The sequence below is a fragment of the Nuphar pumila genome, chromosome 14 (assembly GCF_984573655.1).
Source record: "Nuphar pumila chromosome 14, dmNupPumi1.hap1.1, whole genome shotgun sequence".
Classification (NCBI taxonomy): Eukaryota; Viridiplantae; Streptophyta; class Magnoliopsida; order Nymphaeales; family Nymphaeaceae; genus Nuphar; species Nuphar pumila.
In genome coordinates, this window is record NC_143262.1 from 33504940 (window position 1) to 33531184 (window position 26245).

Sequence of the window (26245 nt, forward strand, 5' to 3'; positions counted from 1 at the left end):
CAAAAAGGCGTGTCTTTTCATTTTTCAAATGTTTTGATCGTTCAAAATGGACAGTTTTGACACCCTTTCATACTCTCAACGTATGGAATCTTTTAACTATAAATATGAGTGCATTTTACACTAAAAACAACAAGAATTCAATCGATTTGAATCATTTACTTCTTGCTTTTCACTCCTATTCATTCAAGTATTTGTTTTCTCACTCACGTGATATTTTCACTTCAGTTTTTCACTCAAATCACTTTGAGAGATAGTGAATTCATGAGTAGAGTGTTTCAACAACCTCAAAAGCCAATTGCATCTCATTTGCATTCAAAAGGAAGGCTCATAGGTTGTATTGTAAGTTGTTATTTTTTTTGTGTAAAAAGGACTCCTTGGTGTAAAGGAGTTGTTTGCTTTCAGTAGGATTGTTACTGAAAGTGGGACCGGTTATGGTCTGTGTGATCTTGTAGTTTACAAGGTTGATAGTGGAAAATCTCAAACGGGTTTTGCTTGGGGACTGGATGTAGGTCGGGTTTGACCGAACCAGGATAAAATCTTGTGTTCTTTGTGTGTTTGCTTTGAGATTTGCAAAATCATTCAATATTCTGCAGAAATTTTTAAAAGCACTATTCACCCCCCCCTCTAGTGCTTGTTGCCTCGATCCTAGTGCACTTTCAAATTTAATAGAATTATAGGTAAAATATGTGAATAGACCAGATATCACCTCAGAATAAGTCTGATCTGATACTAGATCAGATCGGATATTATTTGAGAATGTCATCCTCGATTGTGACATGATTGAATCAATAATGCAATAGGAAAGTATGATAAACAAAAGGCATTCAAGCAATATAGCAGGACATTTAAACAAAATACCGAAAGAAGATATAATCGATATGTTAAAACGGTGAATGAATATACTGTAGCCTCAAATTGCAACGTGCATTGATACAAAGGCAGTATTATTGTTGCAATGGGTATCATCGAAGCTGCGATAGGCAGATCGATGATACCCAGTTGCTTTTAATAAAGATGAAGAAATGAAAGAAAACATGAAAACGTAATAAGGAAATAAAGAAGAAAGGAATACAGAAGAACCTAAAAGAGGGTATGGTGCTCACCTTTTATTAGTCACTGAGGCGGAAGAGAATAACCCTTATAATGGCGGATCGAGCTTTTATTCTTTGTTGCAGGGTTAATCAGGATCGCTCGATGAAGCTTTTGCAATAGGATCGACATTTTTTGGTCATGGGGGAGAGAATCAGAGGAGAAGAGAAAAAAAAAAGGGAAAGGGAAGAAGGGGCGAAGAAAAATCGGATGATAGAAGGATGGAGCGGTGAAAATGGTCTGTTGTTGGACTCCCTTCAAAACTGAAAAATGAAGAAGAAAGGGGATTTGAGAAGAGAAGAACGATGGAGAGGTGAAAGTGATGGATGAGAAGAGGCCTGGATGCCTCTTCTTATAGAAGAGATGGAAGGATCGAGAAGGGAGGGGGAGGATGGAGGGGCCTCTGCGATCTTCCTTGCAACGAAAAGCTGTTAGGCTTATTTTCAATGGAGGTCCAATTTTTTATGAAATTTTCAAAAGAAGGTTTTTATGTTTTATGGCTTTTCAAAATAATGAAAGGCCATTTTTTTCTAAAATGCTTTCTTTACGTTTCTGAGAGAAGTTTCTAAAAATGCAAGGAATTTTTAGGGAAGCGGAACCCAAAATGAAGTTTTGAAAGTTTCTTGTAAAAAATATTCGTTTAGAAATTTAAAGATTTATGTAAATGAGGTTTTTGATAAATATTGGGTTAAATTTGGGAATTGTTTTTTTCAGAAATGGATCTGAGTCCAAATTTTTTTGACAAAACATTAGATTTCATATTTTAAATTGAGATTGGACCTTGAATTGAGAAAACCTCTGATGAAATATAAGGAGTTTGTTTGTTTGTTTTTTAAGAATAAGAGATTCGGATTCAAAATTGGATCCAGCTATCAGATCTGGATCCAGGATTGGGTCAGATACGAACATTGAGCATGGTTTTCAGTGAATCTGAGAAATGAATGGAAATTTGGTTAAAAATTGACCCGATTATTTAGAAGGTGGAGGTCAGGGGCAAAAAGGGAATTGTTTGGATTTCTTGGAAAATTTGGGGTGTTCACAGATGCCCCTCTTTGCTGCTAAGCCGGTTGTAAGCCGAGCTTAGCGGCAAAGAAGACCCGCCAAATTTTCTTTAAAAATGCTCCGGTCAGAATGCATGAACTGGGTGTGGAAGAATTGGCTTTGTAAAACATTATTTTTTTAAGGTTTGACACCTTATCCTCAAAGGTTTTGGGAATAATCGAAATCCTCGAGAAGAAAGTAATTTGGATAGAAGAAGATGAGAAAATCGTGACGGGACTTTGGGATGAATATCCTGAAATGGTAAGAATGAGAGATTTTGAAGAAGTCTCATGGCTTAGACAAAGATAAGAATTTTTGAAAAGACACAGGCTTAGCCCTTAACCTGGATGAGACATTTTTAAAAAATTCCTCGTGAGACAAGGTTTAAGTATAATTCTTTTATTTGAATGGATACACAAAGCATGGCTTCCTTGATGGGGAAAATCATGATGGGACTGGGAGAAATACCTCACTGAGGCAACTTTCTTCTTGAAAAATATAGACAACGCTAAGTTGTATCAAAATAGATATTGAGTATTTATTTTATTTTGGATAACCAGAAAATTTTGCCAATTGTAATTGATTCAAATGCTTGAAAGTGTGCCTGTATGCGGGAAAGATATTCCCTCTTTTCACCTAGAGTATTTCCTCAAAAATGAGGTTAACTCCCCGGGTTTCAGAGTCAGATTTAAATTTTAAACTTGTTGAGTTTCTGCAAGGAAGCTATCCATTTCCTTGACATGAATAGATAAGAAATACTCTTAATTTCATAAAAGCGAGTAGTGAAAAGACATTGATGAAAGGATTTCGCATGAGAAAAGATGGTTTCTGGCAATTTTGGTAATTTGATATCCTGAGGCTTTTCCCATAATGATCTTTCTGCACTCTTTTTGAGATATTGAGCTTTCTTGGGTTTTCGGGGAAGTTCATTACATCATCCTTCATTTTGGAGATGTCCTGGCTTTTCTTTTTTTCTTCGGGGAAGGGTACATCACAAACTCCTTCATCTTGGAGATGCTCTGATCCTTCTTTTCTCAGGAATTATAGTGGTGGTATTGGCTCATTGATTAAAAATCTCTTGATGATGGCAGCAATCAAATATCTTTTAGGGTTTGTCGGAAGGCTCAGCGCAGTCGCCTTCATCTTAAAAGTGATTTGAACGTTCCCTGAAAGAATCTGTCACAAACTCCTTCATCTCGAAGATGATCCAAATCTTCTTTGGCCCCGGGGGTCGAACTCGCATATTTGTCTTCATCTTGACGACAATTGTGAGATCGCCTTTGCGGATATTTGATTGAAGCTTAAATGAATGAATGAGGAGATATGAATTGAGTGAATTCTTTTTATCGCTCAGGGTATTTCCACTGCCTGATTGCCAGAAAATCAACTTAAAACATGCGCCATAGCTATGATCAATATCGTTTCGCTTCCAGCTTTTCAACATCATTGAATATTTCTTTCGCTAGTCATACCAAAGATATTTCTTACATCCTCTTGGTTGATCAACAGAGAAAAGATTTGAATTTTATTCTTTTTTGCAAAAAACTTCACCCTTTTGAAAAGAATACTAGAGGTAATCTGAGGTGATTCTTTTATGCAGTAAAATATTAGAATCAACGCATTTTTAGTAGATTGGAAAAGTTTTCGAGAATCCTTTATGAAGTAATCACTCAATATAGATTTTGATAAGACCTCGAGCTGACATTTTGAAGAAATAATGTGAGGATTGGAAAATTCGACAAATAAGAACTGAATTTGGGAGGACCATCTTAAAAAATGGGGTTAAGTAGGGAATTTTCAAAAGGAATCTGGGTAAAAGAATTTGCTAAAGGACCAGTGTTAAAACTGGAATTTGAGAAGGATCTTGGTAAAGGAATTTTTGGTAAAAAGATTTTGGTAAAGGACCAGTGTTAAACTGGAATTTTGGAGGATGAATTTGAGAAAAAATGGAAATTTGAAGGATCAATTTTGAGAAAATTGTAAATTTGAAGGACCAATGTACATATTGGAATTTTGAAGGAGCAATGTAAAACTAGAATTTTGAAGGACCAATTTGAGAAAAAGGACCAATGTAAACATTCAGATTTTGAAGGACCAATTTGGGATTTTAAGGACCAATTTTGAGGAATTGGAATTTGGAGGGACCAATGTAAACATTGGAATTTTTTATGAAGGACCAATTGGAATTTGAAGGACTAGTATAAAACTGGAATTTTGAAGGACCAATGTAAACATTAGAATTTTGAAGGACCAATGTAAACATTGGAATTTTGAAGAACCAGTGTAAAACTGGAATTTGAAGGACCAATTTGAAAAATTGGAATTTGGAAGGACCAATGTAAACATTGGAATTTTGTAAGGACCAGTGTAAAACTGGAATTTGAAGGACCAATTTGAAAAATTGGAATTTGGAAGGACCAATGTGAACATTGGAATTTTGAAGGACCAGAGTAAAACTGAAATTTAAAGGACCAATTTGAAAAATTGGAATTTGGAAGGACCAATGTAAACATTGGAATTTTGAAGGACCAGTGTAAAACTGGAATTTAAAGGACCAATTTGAAAAATTGGAATTTGGAAGGACCAATGTAAACATTGGAATTTTAAAGGACCAGTGTAAAACTGGAATTTGAAGGACCAATTTGAAAGATTGGAATTTGGAAGGACCAATGTAGACATTGGAATTTTGTAAGAACCAGTTTAAAACTGGAATTTGAAAGAGCAATTTGAAAAATTGGAATTTGGAAGGACCAATGTAAAAATTGGAATTTTGAAGGACCAGTGTAAACTGGAATTTTCAAGGACCGATTTTTAGAAAATTGGAATTTTGAAGGACCAATGTAAACATTGGAATTTTGATGAAGGACCAATTGGAATTTGGAAGGACCAGTGTAAAATTGGATTTGGAAGGACCAATGTGAGAAATGGATTTGGTGAAGGACCAGTGTTTAGACTGAATTTGGAAGGACCAATGTGAGAATTGGATTTGATGAAGGATCAGTGTTTAGACTGGATTTGGAAGAACCAATGTGAAAATTGGATTTGATGAAGGATTTTGATGAAGAACCAGTGTTAGACTGGATTTGGAAGGGCCATTATAGAAGGGTGCATTGCTTCTATGAATGGTTTCAGGATTATCCCTTATCCTGAATAAGAAACTCAGGTTTATCCCTTAACCTGAAGGGGAATGAAGGAATTTCAAAGAGAATAAACCTGAAGCTTAAAAGAGGAGTCTGAGTCGGAACTCGAATATTTAAAAAGAAAGATGGACCAACCTGCGAGTTGGGTTTTTGAAAAAGAGAAGAGTCTGAGTCGAAACTCGAATAAAAAAGAAGTTGGAACATAAAAATGGAGGAAAACCCGAGTCGAAACCCAGATCTTCAAAACAAATGATAAAAGGGAAAATTGAGTTTTGAAAACTCGAATTTTTGAAGCAACGATTGGTTCCAATACGAGCATTGGATCCAAAAGGAAGTCCGAGTCAGAACCCGAATCTTAAAAGGAAAAGATAAAAGAAAACCCGAGTTTTGGAACTCGAATTTTTAAAGGAAACGATTGGTCCAATGTGAGCATTAGAACCAAAGGGAAGCTCGAGTTGGAACTCGAAACTTCAAAAGAAAAGATAAAAGGAAGACCCGAGTCGGAACCCGAATCTTAAAAGGAAAAGATAAAAGAAAACCCGACTTTTGGAACTCGAATTTTTAAAGAAAATGATTGGTCCAATGCGAGCATTAGAACCAAAGGGAAGCCCGAGTCGGAACTCGAAACTTCAAAAGAAAAGATAAAAGGGAAGACCCGAGTCGGAACCCGCATCTTAAAAGGAAAAGATAAAAGAAAACCTGAGTTTTTGGAACTCAAATTTTTTAAAGAAAATGATTGGTCCAATGCGAGCATTAGAACCAAAGGGAAGCTCGAGTCGGAACTCGAAACTTCAAAAGAAAAGATAAAAGGAAGACCCGAGTCGGAACCCGAATCTTAAAAGGAAAAGATAAAAGAAAACTCGAGTTTTTGGAACTCGATTTTTTTTAAGAAAATGATTGGTCCAATGCGAGCATTAGAACCAAAGGGAAGCCCGACTCGAAACTCGAAACTTCAAAAGAAAAGATAAAAAGGAAGACTCGAGTCAGAACCCGAATCTTGAAAGGAAAAGATAAGAGAAGATGGTTGGTCCAATGCGAGCATTAGAACCAGAGGGAAGCCTGAGTCAGAACTCAAAACTTCAAAAGAAAAGATAAAAAGGAAGACTCGAGTCAGAACTCGAATCTTGAAAGGAAAAGATAAAAGAAAACCTGAGTTTTGGAACTCGAATTTTTTAAAGAAAATGATTGGTCCAATGCGAGCATTAGAACCAAAGGGAAGCTCGAGTCGGAACTCGAAACTTCAAAAGAAAAGATAAAAGGGAAGACCCGAGTCGGAACCCGCATCTTAAAAGGAAAAGATAAAAGAAAACCTGAGTTTTTGGAACTCAAATTTTTTAAAGAAAATGATTGGTCCAATGCGAGCATTAGAACCAAAGGGAAGCTCGAGTCGGAACTCAAAAATTCAAAAGAAAAGATAAAAGGAAGACCCGAGTCGGAACTCGAATCTTTAAAAGGAAAAGATAAAAGATAAAAGGAAACGATTGGTCCTAATGCGAGCATTAGAACCAAAGGGAAGCTCGAGTTGGAACTCGAAACTTCAAAAGAAAAGATAAAAGGGAAGACTCGAGTCGGAACCCGAATCTTTGAAAGAAAAGATAAAAAAAAAATAAGAATTGATGAAAATTAAAGAAATTATGGAAGATGATTCAGGTTTATCCCTTAATCCTGAGAGGGAAATTCAGGTTTGTCCCTTAACCTGAGTGAGAAATTCAGAAGGAAAAAGGAATACCTCATGGGAAAGGAGGCATCAGGTTTATTCCTTAACCTGAAAGGGTAAAGAATAAAAATTGACAAGAAATATTAATAAAATCAATAAAGAATCGATAAAATTGACAAAACCGATAAAGATAAATAAAAATTGATAAGACTGATAAAAATTGACAAATAAAAAGAGTTGAAAAAGAATTTGTTTAATCCTGCCTGCATGTGGGATCTTTAAAATGAGATGAGAATGTTTATGAGAAAATCATTTTTGGAAAGATGATCAATTGTGAGGTTGATTTTAAAGAATGATCAACACGAGAGTTGATCCTTGAAGAAAGAATCAACACGAGGGTTGATTTTTGAACAAAGATCATCATGAGGGTCGATTCTTTGAATACAATGGTTTGAAATTGATTTTTGCAAAGGAGGATCAACACGCTGGTTGATTTTTTGAAAAAGATTGGATCAAAATTTTGAACTTTCGGTGATCATGATGAAGATTTTGCAGAAAATTTTTAGATTTTTATGATTTTGAAAAACCCTCATAGGTAATATCATTTCTCTCATAGAGGATTGTCGGGATTGTCCCTCGTCCTGAAAAGAATAGGAATCTGATGGCAAAAGAATATTTTGAAGTGTAAATATAATTTTTAAAAGATGCCCCAATATGGCGAAAGAAATAAGAATTGAACATCAAAAATAGGATGGAAATTGACATTTCATTGATAAGTAACTACTGAAAACAAAACTTGTATATTTACAGAAAGAGATCACAGAAGACTGGGGCTGACTTGCCCCTACAAGATGACTACTAAAAAAAAGGAAAAGGACAGAGAAACTTCGACATCATTAGTTCTTGGAGTGGTCCGGGAAAGGCTTGGTTAGGACAGTGGGCTGCTCTTCATCTTCATCCTCTATCAGAAGGTTTTTATCGATGCAGTCCTGGATGATGTTCTTTAGGACGAAGCAGTGTTCTGTATCGTGCCCCACTGCTCGGTGAAACTTGCAGAATTTGTCTTTTCATTTTCCCAGAGAGACCGGAGGATAAAAAACTCTCGAAAGTTTAATCATATCTTTGCTTAACATGTACTCCAGAACTTACTCGAGGGACTGTTCTAAAGTAGTGAATTGGCGGTCATAATCCCAACCTTCACATTTTATCATCTCCTTCTGCTTGGCTGGAACTGGCTTGTCATTTGGCTTGAAGGGTTCCTCTCGCTGACCTGTCTGCTTGTTCTTGCTATCCTTGTTGTTACTGCCCCCAGAGTTAGCTGAGAAGGTATAATTTGCCTTTTTTTTTAGGCCTTGACCGCTCTTGATGAGAGTGATGCCGTCATAATTCCCATTGTCCATCCCCATTTCGAGCCACTCAGCTCGTTCAATAAGCTCTATAAATGATTTTGATGGGTAAGTGGAAATAAGGCTTCTGAGAGGCTAAGAAAAATTGTTCAAGATGACTTAGAGCGCGTGTTCTTCTGAAATGGGGGTTCTCATCTTGTTACATGTGTCTCTCTATCTGTGAATGAAGTCTACGGCCTTCTCTTTGTCCTCTTGTTTCAAATTGTACAAATGATTGAGGGTTGGCAGTGCCTCAGTGTTGAACATGAACCGTTCCACGAACAGATTAACAACTTTATCAAAATTTTGCAGCTCGACGGGGTTGATATGCTCTGTGTAGCATTTTGCTGCTACGCATTCTAAACTGCGATGAAAGCACAAGAAGAGGGCACGTATGTCTTCACTGAATCTGGCGCATTTGGCAAAGAACATTGCAAGATGGGCCTTTGGGTTGCCGGACCCATCGAACTTAATAAACATTCGAGGGAGGTCTTCCAGGCTGTTGTCCCCATCTAGACCAAGGTAGAAGTCCTGCCTGGTATACACTTTCTTTCCCTTATCTCGAATTTACAGATCTTTGACCATCTTAGTTAATACTTGAATTGAATCTTCTGTCGGGACCCCATCTTTAGGCTTGTTGACTGATTCGAGCTCTTCCGTCACCTTCTTCGGTTGTCGCAGATGTTTTGGGACGAACACAAACTGTTCTTCCTCGGAATCCTCCTCTCCTGAGTCTATACTTTTAGAGGTGTTGTCATGTTGAACCCTCTTCTTGCTGATTCTGACATGCTTCTTCACTGGTTTTCTCCTGATTTTGTTCTTAGAGGATGTTTTCTTTGAACTTGCCCGATCTTGCTCGGACATGATTTTTGCCATCATCTTTTGAAATATCTTATACATCGCTGGGTCAACATCATCTTCCTCTGAGTCATGTTTTCGGGACAACCTGGAAGAGTTCATTTCTTCCACTTCGCTGTCATTGTGCTGCTGAGCTGCCCTCCTTCCTGCTCTCGTTTGAACCATGATGAAATGTTGATGCTTTCTATAGAATAAAGGAAGGATTAAAATTCGAGGAGTTTTTTGGACAAAAGAGATGATGAAGGAGATATTTTAAAGTTTTTGAGAAGAGATCTCTTGATAAAAAGGGATCTCGGATGGGAAGATAGAATTTTAAAGACATATTTTTGAAGATGGATGACAAGACCTGAATATTTTGAAAAATTGCAGGCAGGATCAAAAGAATTTAAATAAATCAGAAAATAAGAAAAATACGCTTGGACTTTTGAAAGATAGGGGAAAAACTTAAAAGAATGTCCAGGGTTTAAGAAAATTATGAAGGAATAAAGAAATAAGAAAATATACAATCCTGGATTTTTGAGAAAAATCAAAGATTTTTTGTGAAATAAACATCCAGGGTTTTGAAAAATAAGGATTTTCAAGATAACATCAATTATACAAGCAATGATGCACAGAATAGCACTCCTTAGAAGCTAACTCTAAAATGCATTTTTTGAAAAGGCTCGTAGGACCTTAATCCTAACTCTAAGGTTCAGATTATCTAATTTCAATCAAGATACGCTGATATACCCAAGCCGAAGCTCGAAGTACGTGGCATAAGAATATTTCTCCGGTTCTAAGGTAATGGCTTCCCAACATCCTTCAGCACCTACCGATTTACCTCGGACTATGGCCCTTAGGTACGTGGTAGGGGGGCGCGAACCCAAATAAGTGGTCCAGTTGTGAGGCTCTCTCCCGAACTATGGTTCAGTGAGATAGCTCAGCAACGTGAAGACCGGGACAATATAAATAGGGATGTTTTCAAAAATATGTTCAAATGCAAGAAATCAGATGGCTCTAATGCAATTCTTAAAGAGATAAATTTTTAAATGAAAAGAATCATACACTTGCATACATTGTTTGCATTCAATCCCTAAAATTGAGGAGAGTTGTATTTCAGACCTAAGTCTAAGTGAGCATGTAATAATCTCCTCAATATGGTCCTACCAAACCATACTTACATCCTATATGCAATGATGTCAGCTTTAGGACAAAGTCTAGGCTCCTAAGTTTTGCATGGAAATGAAGCTGACATTTGTAGAATAAAGACTTAGATAACATCAAAGCAAAGAAAAAAAAAGCATGAATTCGACCGGACGAAGACGAGTCTTATCACGGTCGCCAAATCTGTGATCATCGCAAAAATTTTCCTCTTGTTCCTCTTTTCCTTTCTCTTTGCCTTTCTAACCTCTATTCCATTTTTGAAGGGGAATAAAAGATAGAAAAGAAGAGAGAATGAGAAAAGGAAGAAGAGAGAGGAATTCTTTTGCGGGGTCTCACTTGACCTTAATTTTGAAAATATTTTAGGAAATTACTCGACCTTAATTTTGAAATATTTGCGGGAAAAGTTGGGAAACGAGATTCTCTGGTCGATACGAGGTTCGATCATTCCTGGCGCCTTTACCAGAGGTAATCGAACCAAGGATCGAATTTATTCCTTTTTGCTTTGTCTAAATATTATCTAAGATTTTACTCTAAATCCAAAATGCACAGAGAATCATGCTTGTGTAAATGCAAAAGATGTATGCTCTTTTGAAAAGAATGATTTGGAAATCTGAGATTTTCCAAGTGAAAAATGTGATGATGGTATGAAGAAGTGATTTCTGAATAGTTGAATCTAGCTTAGAACTTGAGATAGATCAGGAAAAGATATTTTGAAGTTCTAAGTTTTTCAAATAATCAGAGTTGAGGAGAATAAATCTTGATTTTGAAAAGAATGATTTAAAGCTGAGATAAAAGGAAAAGAAAGGAAGCTTCAAAGTCAGAAATGGACTTTGGATTTGAATTCTGAACCTGGGTTTAGGAGAAGAAATGAATATTTGAAATGGCATTGAATTCTATATTTGAAGTTTGAAATCAGAATGGGGCTTGAGAAATCTAATTTGAGTTTGAAAATAATAGGATTGGATTTAAGAGATCTGGAAGGGATATGAAAAATGGAATTGGTTTTGGAATTTTTGGGAATCAAGATAAACTTGGATTTGAAATCTGGAATGGTATTTGGATCTGAGTCTGAGATCCAAAGACGGATTTGAATTCTGGATCCTAAATGAAATTGGATCTGAAGTCTGAGATCCAAAAAGAAGTTGAGTTCTGGAATCCTAAATGGAATTTGGATCTTGAAGTCTGAGATCCAAGCTAGAGTTAAATTTTGGATCCTAAATGGAATTTGGATCCGAAGTCTGAGATCGAAAAGGAAGTTGAGTTATGGAATCCTAAATGGAATTTTGGATTTGAAGTCTGAGATCCAAAATGAAGTTGGATTCGAAATCTGGAATCCTAAAAGGGAGTTGGATCTGAAGTCTCAGATTCAAAATGAGGTTTAGATTTTGGAAATCTGAAGATGAATCAGAAACTTTAAATTGCACTTTGAAATTGAATTTGAGATATTTTGAATTGAACTTGAATTTGAATCCTGAAAAATGAATTTGGCATTTCAAAAGTTGAATTGAACTTTGATTAGAAATTGAGTTTTGGATATACAAATGAGTTTCAATGTCAATTTGGAATCTGAATTTGAAGTTCAAATTTGGAATTTAGAAGATGAATCAGAAATTTCAAAGTTAATTTGAACTTTGAAATTGAATTTTTAGATGTTGATTTGAATTCGAATTTGGTTTTGAATTAGAGATTGAATTTTGAATATAGAAATGAATTTGAAATTCCAAAATTGGACTTTTGAATTTAAATTTAGAATTTGAAGATGGTATTTGAATTTACAGGAGTTGAAAGTTGATTTGAGAAGTGAACAAGATATTTTGAAGGAAAACACTTGGATTTTGAAAAAGAATTTTGAAAAATATGATGCAAGTCTATCCTAGATGATGAATGAATTTAAAGAATTTAAAATTGGATTAGAAAAGCATATCTCATTCTTTTAAGTGAATTAAAATAAGATTAAAAATATAATACACTTCTGACTATGGTCATTAAATGTATTATATAATAATCGTATTTAAATTCAGATGAAGAATAAAATATATTTTTGGTGCTTTTATAGAGTTTAAAATGAAATTAACTCTCAATATATCCTGACTATGGCCATTGATATATATTTTGAGTTAATTTTAATTTAAACCCTGATAAAAGAAGAGAATATTTAAAAATATGATGATTTTTGAAGAGGGGATCCAGTGTTATTCCATAAAAGATAAAAATCATAAGTTTTGTTCACACCCTGACTATGGCCATTGATGCAAATCGTCAACTTAGGATTTAATTACCTTTTATAAAATGGTGCACGTGCCATTCGTGTTCCAATTTGTGAATTTTTGAAATAAAGGAAAATGATGAAACAAATGATATTTATATGCTCATTCATTTTATCTAAGACTGGAAATTTAAACATTCTCATTAACACTCAGCTATTACAACTTGAATTGAATTACAACTTCTAAGATAAGGAAGGAAATAGCACTTTCTATACATTTCCTGCAAAATAGAGTTAATGCAAATAATATGGAGAAGGAATGTCATATGGGAAAACTAGCATGTTTGTGTGTGTCTGGGGAACATGTATATCTGAAATGAGATCATGGATCAATCATTATAACAACATTTTGATTTTAGCAAGGTGAGATCAACATATGGATTTTATATATCACCACAATACATCAGATTTAATAAAAGTGAGATCAACAGCACAATCAATGTATTTATTCTCAGCAAATCAAAGCAATGACTATTATAGCAATGCAATGATTTTTGGCAAGATGAAGGCAATGGGTATATTGAGGTAAGGGGCTAAGCAGTGCATAGGTTGGAATGCTATGGTGGTGGGGTACTTGCTGGTGCTAAACATCAAGTAATGGTACTGTATATGGGTGACCTCGCACTAGTTGACTGTGTGTGCTACTGTGGGAATCACAGCAGAGGGAAGCATGCTAGTCATTGGGATAGTGGTGTGGTGCTATGAGTGTAAGTAAAGTGCTGATGGAAATGCAAGGCATGATATAGGTATGCAGCAATGACTGGGAGTGGAGATGATGATGAAAGAGTGGATGAAGATAGATGTGAAGTTGAATGCTTGTATCTGGAGCTGGTTAGCACGGACCTGTGTTGTAGGTGATGGTATTGAAATGGTGCAGGAAATGACTGTAGTGATGAAGGTGGGGGAGCTGGTAAGTAGCTTAACGTGGTGACAACAAAGGCTGGAGTTGTGTATGAAAGGTGCAAGGGAAGGTAACGCAGGGGAGTATGTGAAAAGATGCAACAGGTGTTAAAGGGGGTGATTGTGTGTGTAAAAGTGGGGTTGAAGCTGAATATGAGGATGCAATGCATTTAGCAGGTGGCAAATAATGGGAGATGCTGCAACACATGAGATACAGTGCTTTGGTGGATGCAACGGTATTTGCAGGGGATAGTGGAAAAGGTGATTACAGATGTGGCCTATGCACATGACAAGTGAAGCAGTAGTTGTACTGTTGAGATGGTGATGTGCCCAATGAATGTGATGAGGATAATGCAAGTGATGGGGCAATGGGATGCACAGATGAGTGATAGGTGGCTGCTGAAAGGGATGAACATGCTGTGAAAATATCAATAAGATGCAGAAAACTCCAGGAGATGTGCTGTGGATTTTCACAGCGATGTCCTGCGAAGATTAGTATGATGTGTTGTGAAGAGGTAGTGGTGTGGGGAAGGCTGAGAAGATGAGGTGACAGCAGCAAATGAATGTATGCTGATGATGATAGGGAGATAGCACAGCTGAAAAAGAGAGCATAGGTGGAGTGGAAGACACATACTTTTGTGAAGGAGGTGGGACTGAAAATGATGTAGCAGTATGCACAGTTGAAAGTGGTAAAAAAAATGAAAATGGTGGCAGCACATAGGTATTAACGCAGGGAGGAAAATCCTAACATGTAGAGTATGGTGTAATGAGTGTGTATTATTGCTAGTGCAATGAAAATGGCAACATAGGTGTATGGAATGTGGATAGTTTGTGTTGAAGGAGGTACATAGGTACAAGTGGTTACAGCCGTTGGAGTATGCCAAGGCATTGAAGAATAGTGACACGGATGGATATAGGCATTGCTGTGTAATGACAATGTATGATGACAGGTAATGTGCAGTGGTGGTTGCAGCAAAGTGAAGTGGAATGGGTACTGTGGCATGGTGAAAGTGCAACAGTTGGCAGCATGTGATGGAGTTGAAGAAACATACTATGGAGGTGGACCTGTCGTGCTACGTGAAGATCTGTGTAGAAGGGAACATTAACAAGAAATGTAACAACTTACGTCTTGGAGAACTTGTAAATTCAGGTCCTTTAGGGTGGGAGTTACTGAAGGAGGGACATGCACAATCATCCAGAATGTGTTGGGAAGCTGATATATAGGCTCCTAGAACACTTTGAAAGTTGAAAAGTGCAGAGGGAATCCTTCAAGACATGAATGACGTCCAAATACTTCTTTAACCAGTTGGCTTCCATCAATTCAATTATTTCCTGCAAAAACCTCATTTCCGAACCTTGAGATTTCAGTATCCTCGTATCCCTTAGGATTTCTGATATTTCTTTTATACTCTTGTCTACTGGCTCCATCATCTTATCCTGAAAACCTTTCTCTGATTCTGTCTAAAGGGATGTTGGCAAGCATAACAACAAAGGTGATCGACAAAGCAGCAACTAAAGCAAAACCCAAGTTCCTGTACAGGATGACCAATGCAAGAAGTACTTGGACTGGAACCATCCAGAGAGCCTGTATATACTGATTGAACTCTCCAACCATTTTAGCATTGATACTCATGATATTGATGATTTCTCCAGTAGTATGCCCCTACCTAGCCTAGTTTGATAGTATGGGTACCAGTCTGTCCGCTACAGAGGATAGATGGATATGTGGGCTGATGGTGCGGTTAGGCAAGTGGATGGGATGGAGAGATGGGCCAGGGATCTATACTTAGTGGAAAACATAACAAAGATTACCAATGACTCCAAGGAGTCTACGGTAGGTTCTTTCCAAATCCAATATGAGCATCATACACCATAGCAACTGTAAGGTCCATGAGAGTACTAATAAGCTAAACATCATGATGTAATAAACACAAGATCCTGATGGATATATAGGTAATAGAACATAGACGGAGATCAACAATGACTATGCACTAACGAAAAGTTATGGAAATCAAGATGCAGAGAACATGAAGATCCCCATAACATGGAAAACAGCAAATGCAAAAATATATAAAATAAAATAAGTAAAAAAAATTTGCAGAATACTCCTGTAAATTGAAAATGATAAGAGCATACAAGATAACAGCAAAATGAAAATTCTCTGATATATCTAAGAACAATGGTATAGGTGGGGGGTTTTCATGGCAACATTAGCAGCAGTTTACTTGATCAATGGCCAGCTAACCAATGGTATTTACAACAAAGACAAGACAGTTTCAAGTGGAACAAGCAAAACTAATAAAAATGATTACATGGATATCTATATTGCATCTCTTTGAATATAAAGAAAAGCTCATTCTTCTTTAACATAAAGATCTCAGACCCTTACGGCTCCTTGAACAAGAGCAAGTCCTGCAACAATGGTGAAGGAAGACAGAGTGGCTTCTCAAAGATTTTGCACATCTCCATTCATCAGCTTCAATAGCACAAAAGGTAAAGACCTATGGTGCAAAAAGAACATTGCTCTGATGCAAAAACCACTAAAACTAACGATGCATGATATTGAAAGAATGCAAAAGAAGAGGAGATATGAATGGGTATGGTAGATGGCTTAATGAGTATAAAATGAACTAGATGAGACCCTGTCATTGTCTGTTGCATTAATTTCCTTACCCTCACAAATCTCCATATTAATCGAATACAGGTGGTTAAATTGGGTGATATCTTATTACCCCTTTATTTTGGTCCTCCTGTGGATCAAATGTAATCGTGGTTGTGTTGGGAGGAAGAAGCACATGAGCTTCAAGGCACATTGACACAGGTTCTCACGCAAAGGAAAATTGATGCCATGGAAATGGACAGTACACTATGAAAAGAATGTCGATACATGCATGACGAAGACATAGAGCATGCTTAAGATGGGATGAGATGCCAATGAAAACATAAGTTTAATAAGAAGAAAAACCATCCATTAAAGAAACAATAAAGTAGATCCCAGTAATCATAAGTAACTGCTAAGAAAAGAGAAAAAAATGAACGATCAGCAATGATATAACAAGTTTCAGAAGAACAGGAAAGACTAATGACCAAAGAAAGAAGAATTAACCTTTGTTGCAGGATGTTGGAAATTGAAAAGGAGTCCACACAGCAACCCAGGTGAATTTAATAGAATTATAGGTAAAATATGTGAATAGACCAGATATCACCTCAAAATAAGTTTGATCTGATACTAGATCAGATCGGATATTATTTGAGAATGTCATCCTCGATTGTGACATGATTGAATCAATAATGCAATAGGAAAGTATGATAAACAAAAGGCATTCAAGCAATATAGCAGGACATTTAAACAAAATACCGAAAAAAGATATAATCGATATGTTAAAACGGTGAATGAATATACTGTAGCCTCAAATTGCAACGTGCATTGATACAAAGGTAGTATTATTGTTGCAATGGGTATCATCGAAGCTGCGATAGGCAGATCGATGATACCTAGCTGCTTTTAATGAAGATGAAGAAATGAAAGAAAACATGAAAATGTAATAAGGAAATAAAGAAGGAAGGAATACAGAAGAACCTGAAAGAGGGTATGGTGCTCACCTTTTATTAGTCACTGAGGCTGAAGAGAATGACCCTTACAATGGCGGATCGAGCTTTTATTCATTGTTGCAGGGTTAATCAGGATCGCTCGATGAAGCTTTTGCTATAAGATCGACCTCCTTTGGTCATGGGGGAGAGAATCAGGGGAGAAGAGAAAGAAAGAAAAAAGGGAAAGGGAAGAAGGGGGGAAGAAAAATCGGATGATAGAAGGATGGAGGGGTGAAAATGGGTCTGTTGTTGGACTCCCTTCAAAACTGAAAAATGAAGAAGAAAGGGGATTTGAGAAGAGAAGAACGATGCAGAGGTGAAAGCGATGGATGAGATGAGGCATGGATTCCTCTTCTTATAGAAGAGATGGAAGGATCGAGAAGGGAGGGGGCGGATGGAGGGGCCTTTATGATCTTCCTTGCAACGAAAAGTTGTTAGGCTTATTTTCAATGGAGGTCCAATTTTTTATGAAATTTTCAAAAGAAGGTTTTTATGTTTTATGGCTTTTCAAAATAATGAAAGGCCATTTTTTTCTAAAATGCTTTCTTTACGTTTCTGAGAGAAGTTTCTAAAAATGCAAGGAATTTTTAAGGAAGCGAGACCCAAAATGAAGTTTTGAAAGTTTCTTGTAAAAAATATTCGTTTAGAAATTTAAAGATTTCTGCAAATGAGGTTTTTGATAAATATTGGGTTAAATTTGGGAATTGTTTTTTTCAGAAATGGATCTGAGTCCAAATTTTTTTGACAAAACATTAGATTTCAGATTTTAAATTGAGATTGGACCTTGAATTGAGAAAACCTCTGAGGAAATATAAGGAGTTTGTTTGTTTTTTTTTTAGAATAAGAGATTCGGATTCAAAATTGGATTCGGGTATCAGATCTGGATCCAGGATTGGGTTAGATACGGACATTGAGCATGGTTTTCAGTGAATATGAGAAATGAATGGAAATTTGGTTAAAAATTGACCTGATTATTTAGAAGGCGGAGGTCAGGGGCAAATAGGGAATTGTTTGGATTTCTTGGAAAATTTGGGGTGTTCACAGATGCCCCTCTTTGCTGCTAATCCGGTTGTAAGCCGAGCTTAGCGGCAAAGAAGACCCGCCAAATTTTCTTTAAAAATGCCCCAGTCAGAATGCATGAACTGGGTGTGGAAGAATTGGCTTTGTAAAACATTATTTTTTCAGGTTTGGCACCTTATCCTCAAAGGTTTTGGGAATAATTGAAATCCTCGAGAAGTAAGTAATTTGGATAGAAGAAGATGAGAAAATCGTGACGGGACTTTGGGATGAATATCCCGAAATGGTAAGAAGGAGAGATTTTGAAGAAGTCTCATGGCTGAGACAAAGATAAGAATTTTTTAAAAGACACAGGCTTAGCCCTTAACTTGGATGAGACATTTTTAAAAAATTCCTCGTGAGACAAGGTTCAGGTATAATTCTTTTATTTGAATGGATATACAAAGCATGGCTTCCTTGATGGGGAAAATCATGATGGGACTAGGAGAAATACCTCACCGAGGCAACTTTTTTCTTGAAAAATATAGACAACGCTAAGTTGTATCAAAATAGATATTGAGTATTTATTTTATTTTGGATAACCAGAAAATTTTTCCACTTGTAATTGATTCAAATGCTTGAAAGTGTGCCTGTATGCGCGAAAGATATTCCCTCTTTTCACCTAGAGTATTTCCTCAAAAATGAGGTTAACTCCCCAGGTTTCAGAGTCAGATTCAAATTTTAAAGTTGTTGAGTTTTTTCAAGGAAGCTATCCATTTCCTTGACATGAATAGATAAGAAATACTCTTAATTTCATAAAAGCGAGTACTGAAAAGACATTGATGAAAGGATTTTGCATGAGAAAAGATGGTTTCTGGCAATTTTGGTAATTTGATATCCTGAGACTTTTCCCATAATGATCTTTCTGCACTCTTTTTGAGATATTGAGCTTTCTTGGGTTTTCGGGGAAGTTCATTACATCATCCTTCATTTTGGAGATGTCCTGGCTTTTCTTTTTTTCTTCGGGGAAGGGTACATCACAAACTCCTTCATCTTGGAGATGCTTTGATCCTTCTTTTCTCAGGAATTATAGTGGTGATATTGGCTCATTGATTAAAAATCTCTTGATGATGGCAGCAATCAAATATCTTTTAGGGTTTGTCGGGAGGCTCAGCGCAGTCACCTTCATGTTGACAGTGATTTGAATGTTTCCTGAAAGAATCCGTCACAAACTCCTTCATCTCGGAGATGATCCAAATCTTCTTTGGCCCCGGGGGTCGAACTCACATATTTGTCTTCATCTTGACGACAATTGTGAGATCCCCTTTGCGGATATTTGATTGAAGCTTAAATGAATGAATGAGGAGATATGAATTGAGTGAATTCTTTTTATCGCTCAGGGTATTTCCACTGCCTGATTGCCAGAAAATCAACTTAAAACATGCGCCATAGCTATGATCAATATCGATTCGCTTCCAACTTTTCAACATCATTGAATATTTCTTTCGCCAGTCATACCAAAGATATTTCTTACATCCTCTTGGTTGATTAACAGAGAAAAGATTTGAATTTTACTCTTTTTTGCAAAAAACTTCACCTTTTTGAAAAGAATACTAGAGGTAATCTGAGGTGATTCTTTTGTGCAGTAAAATATTGGAATCAACGCATTTTTAGCAGATTGGAAAAGTTTTCGAGAATCCTTTATGAAGTAATCACTCAATATAGATTTTGATAAGACCTTGAGCTGACATTTTGGAGAAATAATGTGAGGATTGGAAAATTTGACAAATAAGAACTGAATTTGGGAGGACCATCTTAAAAAATGGTGTTAAGTAGGGAATTTTCAAAAGGAATCTGGGTAAAAGAATTTGCTAAAGGACCAGTGTTAAAACTGGAATTTGAGAAGGATCTTGGTAAAGGAATTTTTGGTAAAAAGATTTTGGTAAAGGACCAGTGTTAAACTGGAATTTTGGAGGATGAATTTGAGAAAATTTGGAAATTTGAAGGATCAATTTTGAGAAAATTGTAAATTTGAAGGACCAATGTACATATTGGAATTTTGAAGGAGCAATGTAAAACTAGAATTTTGAAGGACCAATTTGAGAAGAAGAACCAATGTAAACATTCGGATTTTGAAGGACCAATTTGGGATTTTAAGGACCAATTTTGAGGAATTGGAATTTGGAGGGACGAATGTAAACCTTGGAATTTTTGATGAAGGACCAATTGGAATTTGAAGGACTAGTATAAAACTGGAATTTTGAAGGACCAATGTAAACATTGGAATTTTCAAGGACCAGTGTAAAACTGGAATTTGAAGGACCAATTTGAAAAATTGGAATTTGGCAAGCATATCTCATTCATTTAAGTGAATTAAAATAAGATTGAAAATATAATACACTTCTGACTATGGTCATTAAATGTATTATATAATAATCGTATTTAAATTCAGATGAAGAATAAAATATATTTTTGGTGCTTTTATAGAGTTTAAAATGAAATTAACTCTCAATATATCCTGAATATGGCCATTCATATATATTTTGAGTTAATTTTAATTTAAACCCTGATAAAAGAAGAGAATATTTAAAAATATGATGATTTTTGAAGAGTGGATCTTGTGCGGATCCAGTGTTATTCCATAAAAGATAAAAATCATAAGTTTTGTTCACACCCTGACTATGGCCATTGATGCAAATCGTCAACTTAGGATTTAATTACCTTTTATAAAATGGTGCACGTGCCATTCGTGTTCCAATTTGTGAATTTTTGAAATAAAGGAAAATGATGAAACAAATGATATTTATATGCTCATTCATTTTATCTAAGACTGGAAATTTAAACATTCTCATTAACACTCAGCTATTACAACTTGAATTGAATTACAACTTCTAAGATAAGGAAGGAAATAGCACTTTCTATACATTTCCTGCAAAATAGAGTTAATGCAAATAATATGGAGAAGGAATGTCATATGGGAAAACTAGCATGTTTGTGTGTGTCTGGGGAACATGTATATCTGAAATGAGATCATGGATCAATCATTATAACAACATTTTGATTTTAGCAAGGTGAGATCAACATATGGATTTTATATATCACCACAATACATCAGATTTAATAAAAGTGAGATCAACAGCACAATCAATGTATTTATTCTCAGCAAATCAAAGCAATGACTATTATAGCAATGCAATGATTTTTGGCAAGATGAAGGCAATGGGTATATTGAGGTAAGGGGCTAAGCAGTGCATAGGTTGGAATGCTATGGTGGTGGGGTACTTGCTGGTGCTAAACATCAAGTAATGGTACTGTATATGGGTGACCTCGCACTAGTTGACTGTGTGTGCTACTGTGGGAATCACAGCAGAGGGAAGCATGCTAGTCATTGGGATAGTGGTGTGGTGCTATGAGTGTAAGTAAAGTGCTGATGGAAATGCAAGGCATGATATAGGTATGCAGCAATGACTGGGAGTGGAGATGATGATGAAAGAGTGGATGAAGATAGATGTGAAGTTGAATGCTTGTATCTGGAGCTGGTTAGCACGGACCTGTGTTGTAGGTGATGGTATTGAAATGGTGCAGGAAATGACTGTAGTGATGAAGGTGGGGGAGCTGGTAAGTAGCTTAACGTGGTGACAACAAAGGCTGGAGTTGTGTATGAAAGGTGCAAGGGAAGGTAACGCAGGGGAGTATGTGAAAAGATGCAACAGGTGTTAAAGGGGGTGATTGTGTGTGTAAAAGTGGGGTTGAAGCTGAATATGAGGATGCAATGCATTTAGCAGGTGGCAAATAATGGGAGATGCTGCAACACATGAGATACAGTGCTTTGGTGGATGCAACGGTATTTGCAGGGGATAGTGGAAAAGGTGATTACAGATGTGGCCTATGCACATGACAAGTGAAGCAGTAGTTGTACTGTTGAGATGGTGATGTGCCCAATGAATGTGATGAGGATAATGCAAGTGATGGGGCAATGGGATGCACAGATGAGTGATAGGTGGCTGCTGAAAGGGATGAACATGCTGTGAAAATTTCAATAAGATGCAGAAAACTCCAGGAGATGTGCTGTGGATTTTCACAGCGATGTCCTGCGAAGATTAGTATGATGTGTTGTGAAGAGGTAGTGGTGTGGGGAAGGCTGAGAAGATGAGGTGACAGCAGCAAATGAATGTATGCTGATGATGATAGGGAGATAGCACAGCTGAAAAAGAGAGCATAGGTGGAGTGGAAGACACATACTTTTGTGAAGGAGGTGGGACTGAAAATGATGTAGCAGTATGCACAGTTGAAAGTGGTAAAAAAAATGAAAATGGTGGCAGCACATAGGTATTAACGCAGGGAGGAAAATCCTAACATGTAGAGTATGGTGTAATGAGTGTGTATTACTGCTAGTGCAATGAAAATGGCAACATAGGTGTATGGAATGTGGATAGTTTGTGTTGAAGGAGGTACATAGGTACAAGTGGTTACAGCCGTTGGAGTATGCCAAGGCATTGAAGAATAGTGACACGGATGGATATAGGCATTGCTGTGTAATGACAATGTATGATGACAGGTAATGTGCAGTGGTGGTTGCAGCAAAGTGAAGTGGAATGGGTACTGTGGCATGGTGAAAGTGCAACAGTTGGCAGCATGTGATGGAGTTGAAGAAACATACTATGGAGGTGGACCTGTCGTGCTACGTGAAGATCTGTGTAGAAGGGAACATTAACAAGAAATGTAACAACTTACGTCTTGGAGAACTTGTAAATTCAGGTCCTTTAGGGTGGGAGTTACTGAAGGAGGGACATGCACAATCATCCAGAATGTGTTGGGAAGCTGATATATAGGCTCCTAGAACACTTTGAAAGTTGAAAAGTGCAGAGGGAATCCTTCAAGACATGAATGACGTCCAAATACTTCTTTAACCAGTTGGCTTCCATCAATTCAATTATTTCCTGCAAAAACCTCATTTCCGAACCTTGAGATTTCAGTATCCTCGTATCCCTTAGGATTTCTGATATTTCTTTTATACTCTTGTCTACTGGCTCCATCATCTTATCCTGAAAACCTTTCTCTGATTCTGTCTAAAGGGATGTTGGCAAGCATAACAACAAAGGTGATCGACAAAGCAGCAACTAAAGCAAAACCCAAGTTCCTGTACAGGATGACCAATGCAAGAAGTACTTGGACTGGAACCATCCAGAGAGCCTGTATATACTGATTGAACTCTCCAACCATTTTAGCATTGATACTCATGATATTGATGATTTCTCCAGTAGTATGCCCCTACCTAGCCTAGTTTGATAGTATGGGTACCAGTCTGTCCGCTACAGAGGATAGATGGATATGTGGGCTGATGGTGCGGTTAGGCAAGTGGATGGGATGGAGAGATGGGCCAGGGATCTATACTTAGTGGAAAACATAACAAAGATTACCAATGACTCCAAGGAGTCTACGGTAGGTTCTTTCCAAATCCAATATGAGCATCATACACCATAGCAACTGTAAGGTCCATGAGAGTACTAATAAGCTAAACATCATGATGTAATAAACACAAGATCCTGATGGATATATAGGTAATAGAACATAGACGGAGATCAACAATGACTATGCACTAACGAAAAGTTATGGAAATCAAGATGCAGAGAACATGAAGATCCCCATAACATGGAAAACAGCAAATGCAAAAATATATAAAATAAAATAAGTAAAAAAAATTTGCAGAATACTCCTGTAAATTGAAAATGATAAGAGCATACAAGATAACAGCAAAATGAAAATGCTCTGATATATCTAAGAACAATGGTATAGGTGGGGGGTTTTCATGGCAACGTTAGCAGCAGTTTACTTGATCAATGGCCAGCTAACCAATGGTATTTACAACAAAGACAAGACAGTTTCAAGTGGAACAAGCAAAACTAATAAAAATGATTACATGGATATCTATATTGCATCTCTTTGAATATAAAGAAAAGCTCATTCTTCTTTAACATAAAGATCTCATACCCTTACGGCTGCTTGAACAAGAGCAAGTCCTGCAACAATGGTGAAGGAAGACAGAGTGGCTTCTCAAAGATTTTGCACATCTCCATTCATCAGCTTCAATAGCACAAAAGGTAAAGACCTATGGTGCAAAAAGAACATTGCTCTGATGCAAAAACCACTAAAACTAACGATGCATGATATTGAAAGAATGCAAAAGAAGAGGAGATATGAATGGGTATGGTAGATGGCTTAATGAGTATAAAATGAACTAGATGAGACCCTGTCATTGTCTGTTGCATTAATTTCCTTACCCTCACAAAATCTCCATATTAATCGAATACAGGTGGTTAAATTGGGTGATATCTTATTACCCCTTTATTTTGGTCCTCCTGTGGATCAAATGTAATCGTGGTTGTGTTGGGAGGAAGAAGCACATGAGCTTCAAGGCACATTGACACAGGTTCTCACGCAAAGGAAAATTGATGCCATGGAAATGGACAGTACACTATGAAAAGAATGTCGATACATGCATGACGAAGACATAGAGCATGCTTAAGATGGGATGAGATGCCAATGAAAACATAAGTTTAATAAGAAGAAAAACCATCCATTAAAGAAACAATAAAGCAGATCCCAGTAATCATAAGTAATTGCTAAGAAAAGAGAAAAAAATGAACGATCGACAATGATATAACAAGTTTCAGAAGAATAAGAAAGACTAATGACCAAAGAAAGAGGAATTAACCTTTGTTCCGGGATGTTGGAAATTGAAAAGGAGTCCAAACAGCAACCCAGGTGAATTTAATAGAATTATAGGTAAAATATGTGAATAGACCAGAGATCACCTCAGAATAAGTCTGATCTGATACTAGATCAGATCGGATATTATTTGAGAAGGTCATCCTCGATTGTGACATGATTGAATCAATAATGCAATAGGAAAGTATGATAAACAAAAGGCATTCAAGCAATATAGAAGGACATTTAAACAAAATACCCAAAGAAGATATAATCGATATGTTAAAACGGTGAATGAATATATTGTAGCCTCAAAATGCAACGTGCATTGATACAGAGGCAGTATTATTGTTGCATTGGGTATCATCGAAGCTGCGATAGGCAGATCGATGATACCCAGCTGCTTTTAATGAAGATGAAGAAATGAAAGAAAACATGAAAACGTAATAAGGAAATAAAGAAGGATGGAATACAGAAGAACCTGAAAGTGGGTATGGTGCTCACCTTTTATTATTGTCGCTGAGGCTGAGGGGAATGACCCTTACATTTTCGAATTGAGCTTTTATTCATTGTTGCAGGGTTAATCAGGATCGCTCGATGGAGCTTTTGCAATAGGATCGACCTCCTTTGGTCAATGGGGGAGAGAATCAGGGGAGAAGAGAAAGAAAAAAAAAAGGGAAAGGGAAGAAGGGGGGAAGAAAAATTGGATGATAGAAGGATGGAGGGGTGAAAACGGGTCTGTTGTTGGACTCCCTTCAAAACTGAAAAATAAAGAAGAAAGGGGATTTGAGAAGAGAAGAACGATGGAGAGGTGAAAGCGATGGATGAGAAGAGGCCTGGATGCCTCTTCTTGTAGAAGAGATGGAAGGATCGAGAAGGGAGGGGGCAGATGGAGGGGCCTCTGCGATATTCCTTGCAACGGAAAGTCATTAGGCTTATTTTCAATGGAGGTCCAATTTTTTATGAAATTTTCAAAAGAAGGTTTTTATGTTTTGTGGCTTTTCAAAATAATGAAAGGCCATTTTTTTCTAAAATGTTTTCTTTACGTTTCTGAGAGAAGTATCTAAAAATGCAAGGAATTTTTAGGAAAGCAGGACCCAAAATGAAGTTTTGAAAGTTTCTTGTAAAAAATATTCATTTAGAAATTTAAAGATTTCTGAAAATGAGGTTTTTGTTAAATACTGGGTTAAATTTGGGAATTGTTTTTTTTTCAGAAATGGATCTGGGTCCAGAAATTTTTGACAAAATATTAGATTTCAGATTTTAAATTGAGATTGGACCTTCAATTGAGAAAAACTCTGAGGAAATATAAGGAGTTTGGTTTTTTTTATTTTTTGAAGAATAAGAACGTCGGATTCAAAATTGGATCCGGGTATCAGATCTGGATCCAGGATTGGGTCAGATACGGACATTGAGCATGGTTTTCAGTGAATCTGAGAAATGAATGGAAATTTGGTTAAAAATTGACCCA